Raw genomic sequence first — 10,358 nt, forward strand, 5'->3', positions numbered from 1 at the left:
TCAATATGGTCTGAATACCGTTTCTCAGATTTTTTGAAACTGTTGAAGCCTAGAGGATCATTCAGGTGAAAGCAAAGAAAAACTATAGCTTTTGTAAAACTAACAAAAATGAAGTAAAGAAATGTTTGCAAAAACTTCAGGGTCATCAAGGGGTGATGAGTAGCAGAGACTAATTGTTGAAGGAATTAAGAACCAGGTGTGCTCTGAGCTCTTGTCCTTGGAATATCTTGTCCAAATCTATAAATAATAGTTCCCTCCCTTCCTCATCTCTGGGATTGTGGTCAGGGCAAAATGAAATTATGTATACAAGTGATTTACAAGTTGAAAATCAATATGCAAGAGAGAGTTATCATATTCAAATGATCAGTAATAAATCTTCTATTTTAGTCTTTAAATACCCATTAAACCTTATTGTGGCCTCTATGCTCCTTAGAGAGCACATGTGAACATAGATAATTTGCTAGATTGTTACTGTTTCCATAATTATTATTTACTAAAAAATGTGCCTAAACTAAATTTCCAATGCTTTCTCTACTTAGTTAATTACAAGAGCAACATGATTATCAGAGATTAGAAATACAAAGCAAACTTTTAAAAAGGTATTTACAAAATGCAAAATTTAGTCACCTATTATTTTTTTAAAGGCTATAAGGCTAATTAAAAACTAATAAATTGATATTGAGAAATGTCATTTAAGAATGAGGTCTTGGTAAAGCAAATAACAAGACTGAGGAAAAATATATTTGACTACAAATGCAAAGAAAGATGATAACCTACCAAAATGGTCAAATACAGCAATGGGTAGGATCAGGAAACTTAACTAAGAGTAGCAATTTATTTGATTAGTAAATCTACGGGTTCAGAAAATAAACCCTCTTGAGAATTACTCTACATGTTAGTGAATTGGGTTTCTTATTTTCAAAGGTTGCAATACCAAAGACAGCATTACAGAACTGGCCTTTACTGTCAGAGGAACAGATTACATGGCTTTAAATGTCTGTACCTTCTGTTGTAGATTTTACAATAAGGCATAATTTATAATGTAGAAAGATGGGTTCCATCTACAGCCAGATCAGAAGAATTGATTCAGAAGAAAACTAATATTGACAAGTTTCCTAGTCATTAGCCAGTTAAGGCGACCCCCATCTACATCACAATTCTTATGACTAATTCAAAAACTCATAGAATTTTCTGAATTTCTAGGTTCCAACCTAGAAGAATGCAAGTCCCTGATATTGGTCTGGATATAGACCTAAGCCTTCACAGAAACATTGGCCCTGCTAAAGGTAGTACTCTATGGTGGACACCTTTCCCAAACTGTGCCTCCAGGAGGCAGGCTGCCTATTTTAATTTCAGACAAATAGTTTAATTAATTTCAGATAAATTATCTTCAAGACCTGTGAAAAAGGGCCTCAATGCAACAGCACATCAGCAGAAAGTCAAGATGAATGGGTTTTTCTTTAAAGAAAAAAAAAGAATTGTGAAGGACCATTTTGTATTATGAATACTCTACCTAGTTTCCCAGACACAGGCAGGCTTCCAGTTACCCACTTGTCAGCCTCTGTGTGTGCGCATTTAAAAGTGAATCCTTTTGATAATATTACTTGGAACTCTGAACAACATTTTTGGTATGACTAGTTATGGTTGCCAAAGCGTCTAGAAAATAAGAGATCTTCATGCTTGTTGCACCTAAAAATAAAAGAGATGAAAACAAACATATTAAGACACAATTCCCTTATCATCAGGGATTTCAAACCAAATGAAATAGTTTGGCTCAAATTTTGTACAGCAGACATTCTGACATTTCTGCTTTCTTCCAATTCAGTGATTTGGGGGGGAAATATGCAGGCTCAGGTCTGGCTCAAGCAGTTCAATTCTGGGGGAAAAAAAAACAACAAAACAAAACTGATCCATTTATCATTTAATACAAAACCAGTATTTGGATTTAGTTCAAGATTTAGTAAATTAGTATGGTTCATTTCAGTTTAATATTCGATTCAAGATACTATTTTCAACTGTTCATTTTATCAGTTATGGCCCAAAAGAACAAAATATATGTATTAACTACTGTCAGAGGAATCATAGGAGGATACCATTAATGGCTTTGAAAGGAACCAAGAGTCTCATTAGCATGCAAATTAAGCATAAAATTTCCATTGTCTGTCACATCGCTTAGAGTACATAAACCTACCTTTTCCCAAAAAACTCACAGAATAATCCTCAGGCACCTATGTTATTAAACATTTGCTTCATCTCTCTTCTCACAAAGCAACCAAGAAAATTTCTAACTAGTCTTTTCTAGATACTTCTGAATTAGAAAATTTTAACTCTTTATTCCTTCTATGAACTAAGATTATGCATAGCAATGTTATATATAAATTTTTTATACTGTGATATATATGGTAATTTTATATCTATGTATACACACACACAAATATGCACACATACAAAGGGTAGTAGAGAAGGAAAAGTGTTAGTTTCACTGAGACCAAAAGAAAGGCAAGTAAACCAAGGAAAAGAGATGGACTTAATGGCTGGGGTATCTAAGACTTTCTTGTATCAGAAGCTACCGCTTAGAATGTTATTCTACAAGTACATTTGGTAAGATGAATTATTGAGCTATATATGTGTGATTTGTTTGCATAGATTTTTCCCTCTTCCATTCAAGAAGGATTCTCTTTTCCTAACTTTGAGCTCAGTGAATAGATGTTCTCCCGGAATGGGAATAAAAAGGAGGAGATAGAGTTGGTGAGGGAAAAAATAGAAAAGCATCATTAAAGGTCCATTGAATAGCCCCTGCTCCAAACAATACCTCAGCAATGTGGCATAGGGGAATGGTGTCATGGTACAACCCCAACCCACACCCACAGTCCCACCCCAGGCCCTTTAAGAAAGAAAATAGAAGAACCCAATGCTTCAAGATATTGCAAATCTGTATTAGTTTTCTATTGCTGCTACAAAAAATCACCACAAACTTAGTGGCTGAAACACAAATTCACTATCTTAATAGCTCTGTTGGTCCAAAGTTCCAAATGGATTTCACTTGGGTAAAATCAAAGTGTCAGCAGAGAAAGGCTGTATTCTTTTTGGAGATTCTAAGAGAAAATCCATTACCTTGCCTTTTTCACCTTGTAAAGACCCCCTTCTTTCCTTGGCTCATGGCCCCTTCCTCCATCTTCAAAGCCAGCAGCATAGCATCTTTGATCTTCTCTCTCTGACTTCTGCTTCCTTTGTCACATCTTATTTTCTGTGATGTTCCTGCCTCCATTTTATAAGAACCCTTGTGATTACACTGGACACATATAGATAAGCCAGGCTTGCATATGAATGCATCAAGGGTTGTCTTGATGAACTGGAGATTCAAGGCCCTCCACTAATCTCCATATATTTGTAAGTCTTGGGATTCTTATAACATTCAAAGGAGAAGGAAGTAACATTAATAACTAAAACATGAGTGGAGGGGCACCTGGGTGGCTCAGTGATTGAGTGTCTGCCTTCAGCTCAGGGTGTGATCTCAGGGTCCTGGGATTGAGTCCTACATCAGGCTCTCCACAGGGAGCCTGCTTCTCCCTCTGCCTATGTCTCTGTGTCTCTCATGAATAAATTAATAAAATCTTTTTTAAAAATGTGAGTGGAGTCAAAATAATGTTAAGATGAAGAAAAGTTACAAATGTGACAGTTATCATTCGTAAAGTTTGTACCTACAACATATAGCTTTATTTTTCTTCCCTAATTGCATTACCTCTCAGTCATCACCACTGCAACTCATTGACTATAATCACATTGACAATTAACAAGTATCTACTAAGCACTTATACCTAGAGCACCATAACAAAGAACTGTAATAATACAAAAGAATTCAAAAATAGGCATCCTTCTCAGGAAGTAATATGTATGAAAACTATAAGTGAGATTATTTATGGGCAAAAGAAGATAAGACTATGTAGTATGCTAAAATATACTGTGCAAATAATAAGTGTTCCTGGACACTCAGTTCCTTCCTATCCTCACTGACTTGGTATTTTGCCTTGTAGATTTCACATTATTTCTTACAAGGTATTCTATGAAAGGGAGTTTCTCTGGTCAAAAAAGTTTAGGAAAATACTAACCCATCATGTTTAATTATTGAAGCAGTAGCCCAGAGAAGTGCTATACCAAAGAAATCACATTTTACTTAACTATTTCCAAACATATTTATGCCTCCAACCCTTTTCTTTTAAACACTTACCAATATCCTTCTTAGAAAATGCTGACTTAGTGAACCATGATCCTTCCTAGACCATTTATAAAAATGCTTCTATTTTAAAACCCAAGCTTCAGCACTGCCTGCTGGATATTCATAAATGTTTGCTGAGTAATGTGAATATCTCGCAAGATGAATGCTCATCTCTTCAAATCTTTTATTTCCTGTGTTTATCAGTTCCATACCAAAATAAGACCAATTCCCTAAAACTCTTATGTTTCACCACCTTTAGGATTAAAATTTGTCCAACTTTTTGAAACTTTGAATAGACTATATACACTGGTCCTCCTTCCGCATAGATATATTTGGAGGCAGCATGTTATGGAAAAATAAAATGCTGCAGTCTCCTCTCAGCTCTGCCACTAACTACCTGTGTGACTTCATGCAAAGCCCATGACCTTCCAGCACTCAATGTGCTCACTGGTAAAACAAAAGGATGGAACTGGATGGTCTCCAAGGCACTTTACAGCTCTATTATTTATGCATATCCCTTATCTAGATACTCATTCTCTCAAAGAATTTTAACATATGGGGCAAGAATTATTTCTCTTGAGGAAACAATACTATTTTCCAACCCCAGAACCCACTACCCCCAGTAAGTTGTTTGTGTTCGGTGATAGTAGTTTTTATTATAGATCCTATCAGCTTTCTTGGTGTGGCTGCAAAGGAAAGGTCTCTTCTTTAGTGCAGTTTATAATCTATCTTCCTGAGTATATGGAATGAATTATGCACCCCTCTCTTCAAAATTCATATATTGAAGCCCTTATCCCTAATATAACTATATTTGGAGATAAGGCCTTTGAGGAGGTAATTAAGGTTAAATGAGGCTTTTGGAGTATGGCCCTAACCAATAGGACTGGTGTCTTTATAAGAAGAAACACCTGGGGTATACACGCGTCAAAAAAAGGCCATGTGAGGACAGAGTGAAAAGACAATCACCAAAAAAGGCTAAGTGAGGACAAGAAGAGAGGCCTTAGGAGAAGCTATGCCTAGGGAACCTTGATCTGGAATTTCCAGCCCCCAGAATTATGTGAAAATAAATTTCTGTTGTTTGAGCTACTCAGTCCGTGGTATTCTGTTACAGCAGCCTGAGCAGACTAATACATTGAATAAATATAATCTATATGCAAACGAGAAACAGAGTAAACAATATATGACTCAACATAATCAATAAGATGTGCATCCTTTTTTTTGCAAGTGGCTTCTGTTTGCTAGCTAGAGTAATTAGTATGGAAATAACTGTTTATTTCACTTTCACTCATCTATGTGAAATGATCATGTTGAGCATTTTCCACCCTACACGCTAAAAGCTGACAAAAGGTGTTTCCTGGGCATAGTACACAAGGAAAACAAAGCAAGAAGTGGCACAAACTTCTCTCCCAACCTATTTTCAACATCCCTGGTCCTGAGGTAGGCTGCTTAATGGGCCCAATGTTTTCCCTTGGTATGGATGTAGCTAGCAATGGGTATGATTTTACCAATACCCCTTTTTCACAAGAACTGTTAACGTCCTCTTCTTAAATGGCTTATTCAAAAAGAAGTCAGAAGAGTCAATATGGGTCTTATAGTATCATCTGGCCAAGTAAGTTATGGGTCTCAGACACCCACTCTCTCCCTCTCTCCACACATCCCTCTCCTTGCATCCTGTTCTTACAGCAGGACCCCCACTGTTGCAACCTTCCAAGAATGGGCTAACTAAAGCAAGAGCTTAGCTTGCATTGACTTATTTCTTCCCAAAGACCTACTCAGAGCAGTAGTTATATACTTATCATAGGCTTGGCTGTATCATCTTGCTTTGGAACATAAAATCTTAAAAACATGAACAATTAAACCCCCATGTTGACTACATTTCTCACTGTTTTTTCCCATTTCTAAACATGCTCATACTTACTTTCACATCCTTTATACCTAAGATTGGTAAGCACTCCATTATTTAGGAAACTCTTCAGACAGTTCTGGGCATGTATGCTTTATAGCATCTAGCACAATATATTATAGAGTTGATGTTCAAAAAAAAGGTGTGGATCAAATTTTTAAAAACAGGGAGAACTGTATTTTAAAAACATTTCACAGGGATCCCTGGGTGGCGCAGCGGTTTGGTGCCCGCCTTTGGCCCAGGGCGCGATCCTGGAGACCCGGAATCGAATCCCACATCGGGCTCCCGGTGCATGGAGCCTGCTTCTCCCTCTGCCTGTGTCTCTGCCTCTCTCTCTCTCTCTCTCTCTGTGTGTGACTATCATAAATAAATAAATAAATAATTAAAAAAATAAAATAAAATAAAAACATTTCACTTCTCATGTCTGTATATAAGGTATATTAACAGATTTCATTTTAAAAATGAAATTAAAACTTTCATTTAAAACTTGCTATTTGCAGGCACTCTTCTATGAGCTTTATAGGTATTAATATATTGAAATCACACCATAACATTATAAAATAACATAATATTAGTACTGATCCCCCTTTCACAGATAGGGAAACTGAGCACAGGAGATTGAGTAACTTGTCCAAGGTCACACAGTGCAGTGACCCAGATGGGATTGGAGCCTTGAGAGTCAAGCTCCAGAAATTACTATATCTCTTTGTTTTAATCACATAGCACGCAAGTATGAATCTGAAAACAAAACGGAAAAGAAATCTAAATACACTAAAGTTCATATATTTTATTCCAAAGGCAAAAGCCTTTGGTCCTCAAAGACTACAGGCATTCAGCATCTTGGCTTTACACACATGCTTCTAATAGCAACAGCAAAAGAAGTTGGAAATGGGGTTTGCTGAAGACAGTTTTCCTGAAGGCAGAAAACATGAAAATGTTCAGTACAAAAACAAGGGAGACAAAGAAGAGGAGAGGGGCATGCACAAGCTGCCAGAACTCTAAAAGCAGGCTATCAGTGAGCCGTTTCATGTAACGGTGGACAGCCCTCTACATTCCATTAGCTGTTAAGGGCTTCACTAAAGAGCAGCTTTTCATCAAGTGTGACTGAGTCACCGAGAATGTCTAATATCCATTAACAGTCTGTGTTTCGACAGGCAGGGGAAAAAGCAATCCAACCAAGTGGTTAGGAAGCAAGTTTATGTACTTTAAAAAAAAAAAAAAGAGTATTTTAGTTTCTGGAAATTTCCTGAAAATGATGGAAACTAGAGTATTATTAAATGTATAGAAAAAAATCAAACTTTACCTAAAAACTGCATAGGCATATGAAAAATGCCCATTGTGATTTACATTAAGAAATACGTTTTTAGGAACGCCTGGGTGGCCCAGCAGTTGAGCATCTACCTGCCTTTGGCTTAGGTCGTGATCCCAGAATGCTGGGATTGAGTCCCACATGAGGCTCCCTGTGGGGAGCCTGCTTCTCCCACTGCTTATGTCTCTGCCTCTCTCTGTGTGTCTCTCATGAATAAATAAATAAAATCTTTAAAAAAAAAAAAGAAGAAATCTATTTTTAGTCTTCAATCCCATTTTAGTCTTCTGGATTGAAGACTAAATACCAGAGTAGCTAAATCCCTGGTATTTCCTAAGTATGGATACCAATAAAAGTGTCTTTTTTATATAAATGAAATGGAGAAAGCATTTTAGGATGGGAGTTAGTCACCAGAGGAACCAACCCTGTGACTAGAGGGTTGGAATTTTCAGTTCTATCCTCTGGAGAGGGGAGAGGGACTGAAGATGGACTTTGCTCATTGATGCCCAGTGATTTACTCAGGCATGCGAAAGTAATGAAGCCTCCATAAACTCAAAAGGATGGGGTTCAAAGATTTTCCAGGTTGGTGAACACATGGAGATTTGGGGAGAGAGGTGTGCTCAGAGAGAATGTCAAATGTAGTAATCTACTCAGTAAATTGGTTTTCTGAGTTCTGTGAGCCAATCCAGCAAACGAATTAAACCCAAGGAAGGGGTTCTGGGAAGCTCAGGTTTATAGCCATTTGTTAGGAGCAGAGATAACAACCTAGGCTTGCTATTGGCATCTGAAATAGAGGGAGTCTTGTGGTACTGAGACCTCAGCCTGTGGAATATGCTGCTATCTCCAGGGAGAGAGTGTCAGAACTGAGTTGACTTGCGGGACACCCAACTGGTGTCCAAGAATTGCCTGGTGGTGTGGGGAAAACCACTCAACACATAACATTGGAAATGAGTGTAGAACCCATACCAAGTCATTGCATGTTCTCTTTTTCTATTGAAAATGTTAATGTAAGCCATTTCTTTTTATATTAATGTTGCCTGTTTGTTTTAAGTAAATCCTAAGTACATTGAAATTAACATATTAGGTAAATAATTTATTTCTATTATTTCATAGTGAAAAGTTCAAAAAGTTTACCACTGTACTTTCAAATAGTTTTAAAGGATTTCTCTTCTGGAGCTTTCCAGTCCCAGCTGTGGAAAATTAATTTCAAAGTAACCAACTCCAAACCATGGAGAACAAACTGAGGATTGATGGAGGGAGGAGGGTGGAGAAGGGACTACAGGGGTGATGGGTAATAAAGAGGGCACTCATTGCAATTAGCACTGCGTGTTGCATGTAAATGATGAGTCACTGAATTCTACTCCCAAACCCAATATTGCACTGTATGTTAACTAAAATTTAAATTTAAAAAAGAAGAAATAAATAAATAAAAATTACTGTTAAAAATGAGCTAATTTTTTTAAAAAACAAAGTAATCTATTCCAGCAGCTTTTTGTGAACAGCAAAATGTTATCACCTCTCTGGGGAGCCTCACAGCAATGCTACATCCTTCAGCATAATGGACACTGGTTCAAAGTTAGGAATTAGGAACAGGAAAGATATTTTTCTCTGCATAGTCAAGGCTGAAGATGCTGAGAGTTTGTTGATTCATTCTTTTTCCTCCTGTTGGTTAAAAGATACAGAGTTTCTATCTGGGGTAATGAAAAAGGTCTGGAACTACAGAGTGGTGATGGCTGCACAACATTGTAAATGTACTTAATGCCACTGAGTTGTACACTTTAAAATAGTTAAAATGGGGATCCCTGGGTGGCTCAGCAGTTAAGCACCTGCCTTCAGCCCAGGGCGAGATTCTGGAGTCCCAGGATCGAGTCCCACATCAAGCTCCCTGCATGGAGCCTGCTTCTCCTTCTGCCTGTGTCTCTGCCTCTCTCTCTTTCTCTCTCTCTCTCTCACTGTCTCTCATGAATAAATAAATCTTTAAAAAATAATAATAAAATAAAATAGTTAAAATGATATATTTCATGTATGGTATGTTCACCACACACACACACACACACACACAAACCACTGTGCACATGAGTTTCTCACATTGGTTTTCCCCTTAACACCCCATACATACATACATATATACACATGCACACACACACATATACATAGAGAGAAGTTCTTAAAAAGTAGACTAAAGTTGACTTCAGAGCTTTTTTATCCACATTTATAAACCTACTTTATTTATTTATTTAAAGTTTTTTTAAGTTTCTTCCTTATATAAAATCTAGATCTCTAGCCCAAGTGTCCAATTGTAGATAATTGGATAAAGAAGATGTGACATAGATATACAATGGAATATTACTCAGCAATAAAAATGTATGAGATTGTGCCATTAATGACAATATGGATGGACCTAGAGGGTATTATGCTAAGTGAAATAAGTCAAACAGAGAAAGACAACTAAATACCATACGATTTCATTTAGATGTGGAATTTTTTTAAGTGCATAAACAAACAAAAAACAGAATCAGACATATAAATACACAGAATAAACTGATGGTTGCCAGAGGGAAGTGGAGTGGATGGTTGGGCAAAATAGGTAAAGGGGAGTGGGAGATACAGGCTTCCAGTTATGTAATGAGTAAGTCATGAGAATAAAACGAACAGCATAGGGAATATAGTCAATGGTACTGTAATAGCATTGCAGGGTGGCAAATAGTAGCTACACTTGTAGTGAGCACAGCATAACCTATAGAGTTGTTAAATCACTATATTGTACATCTGAAACTAATGTAACTTTGTCAACTATAATCAAAAAAAAAAAAAATGAGGGGTGTATGGATGGCTCAGTGGGTTAAGCCTCAGGGTTGTGAGATCAAGCCCCAAGTCAAGCTCTGTGTTGGGCATGGAGCCTGTTTAAGATTCTCTCTCTATATAATAATAAT

General features: G+C 37.0%; 1 long non-coding RNA gene across 3 annotated transcripts in view; it reads right to left on the reverse strand.

Annotated features, from left to right (window-relative positions):
* LOC140636259 (uncharacterized) overlaps positions 1–1,142 on the reverse strand; it is a 58,434-nt gene extending 57,292 nt beyond the window's left edge. For 2 of the 3 annotated variants that reach the window (XR_012033556.1, XR_012033554.1), the window contains exon 1: positions 778–1,142. This is a non-coding gene — a long non-coding RNA (uncharacterized lncRNA). The remainder of the gene's footprint in view (positions 1–777) is intronic. The other variant, XR_012033555.1, reaches the window with a different exon arrangement.
* Positions 1,143–10,358: the final 9,216 nt, after the last annotated feature.

This window comes from Canis lupus, chromosome 7, assembly GCF_048164855.1.
Source record: "Canis lupus baileyi chromosome 7, mCanLup2.hap1, whole genome shotgun sequence".
NCBI lineage: Eukaryota > Metazoa > Chordata > Mammalia > Carnivora > Canidae > Canis > Canis lupus.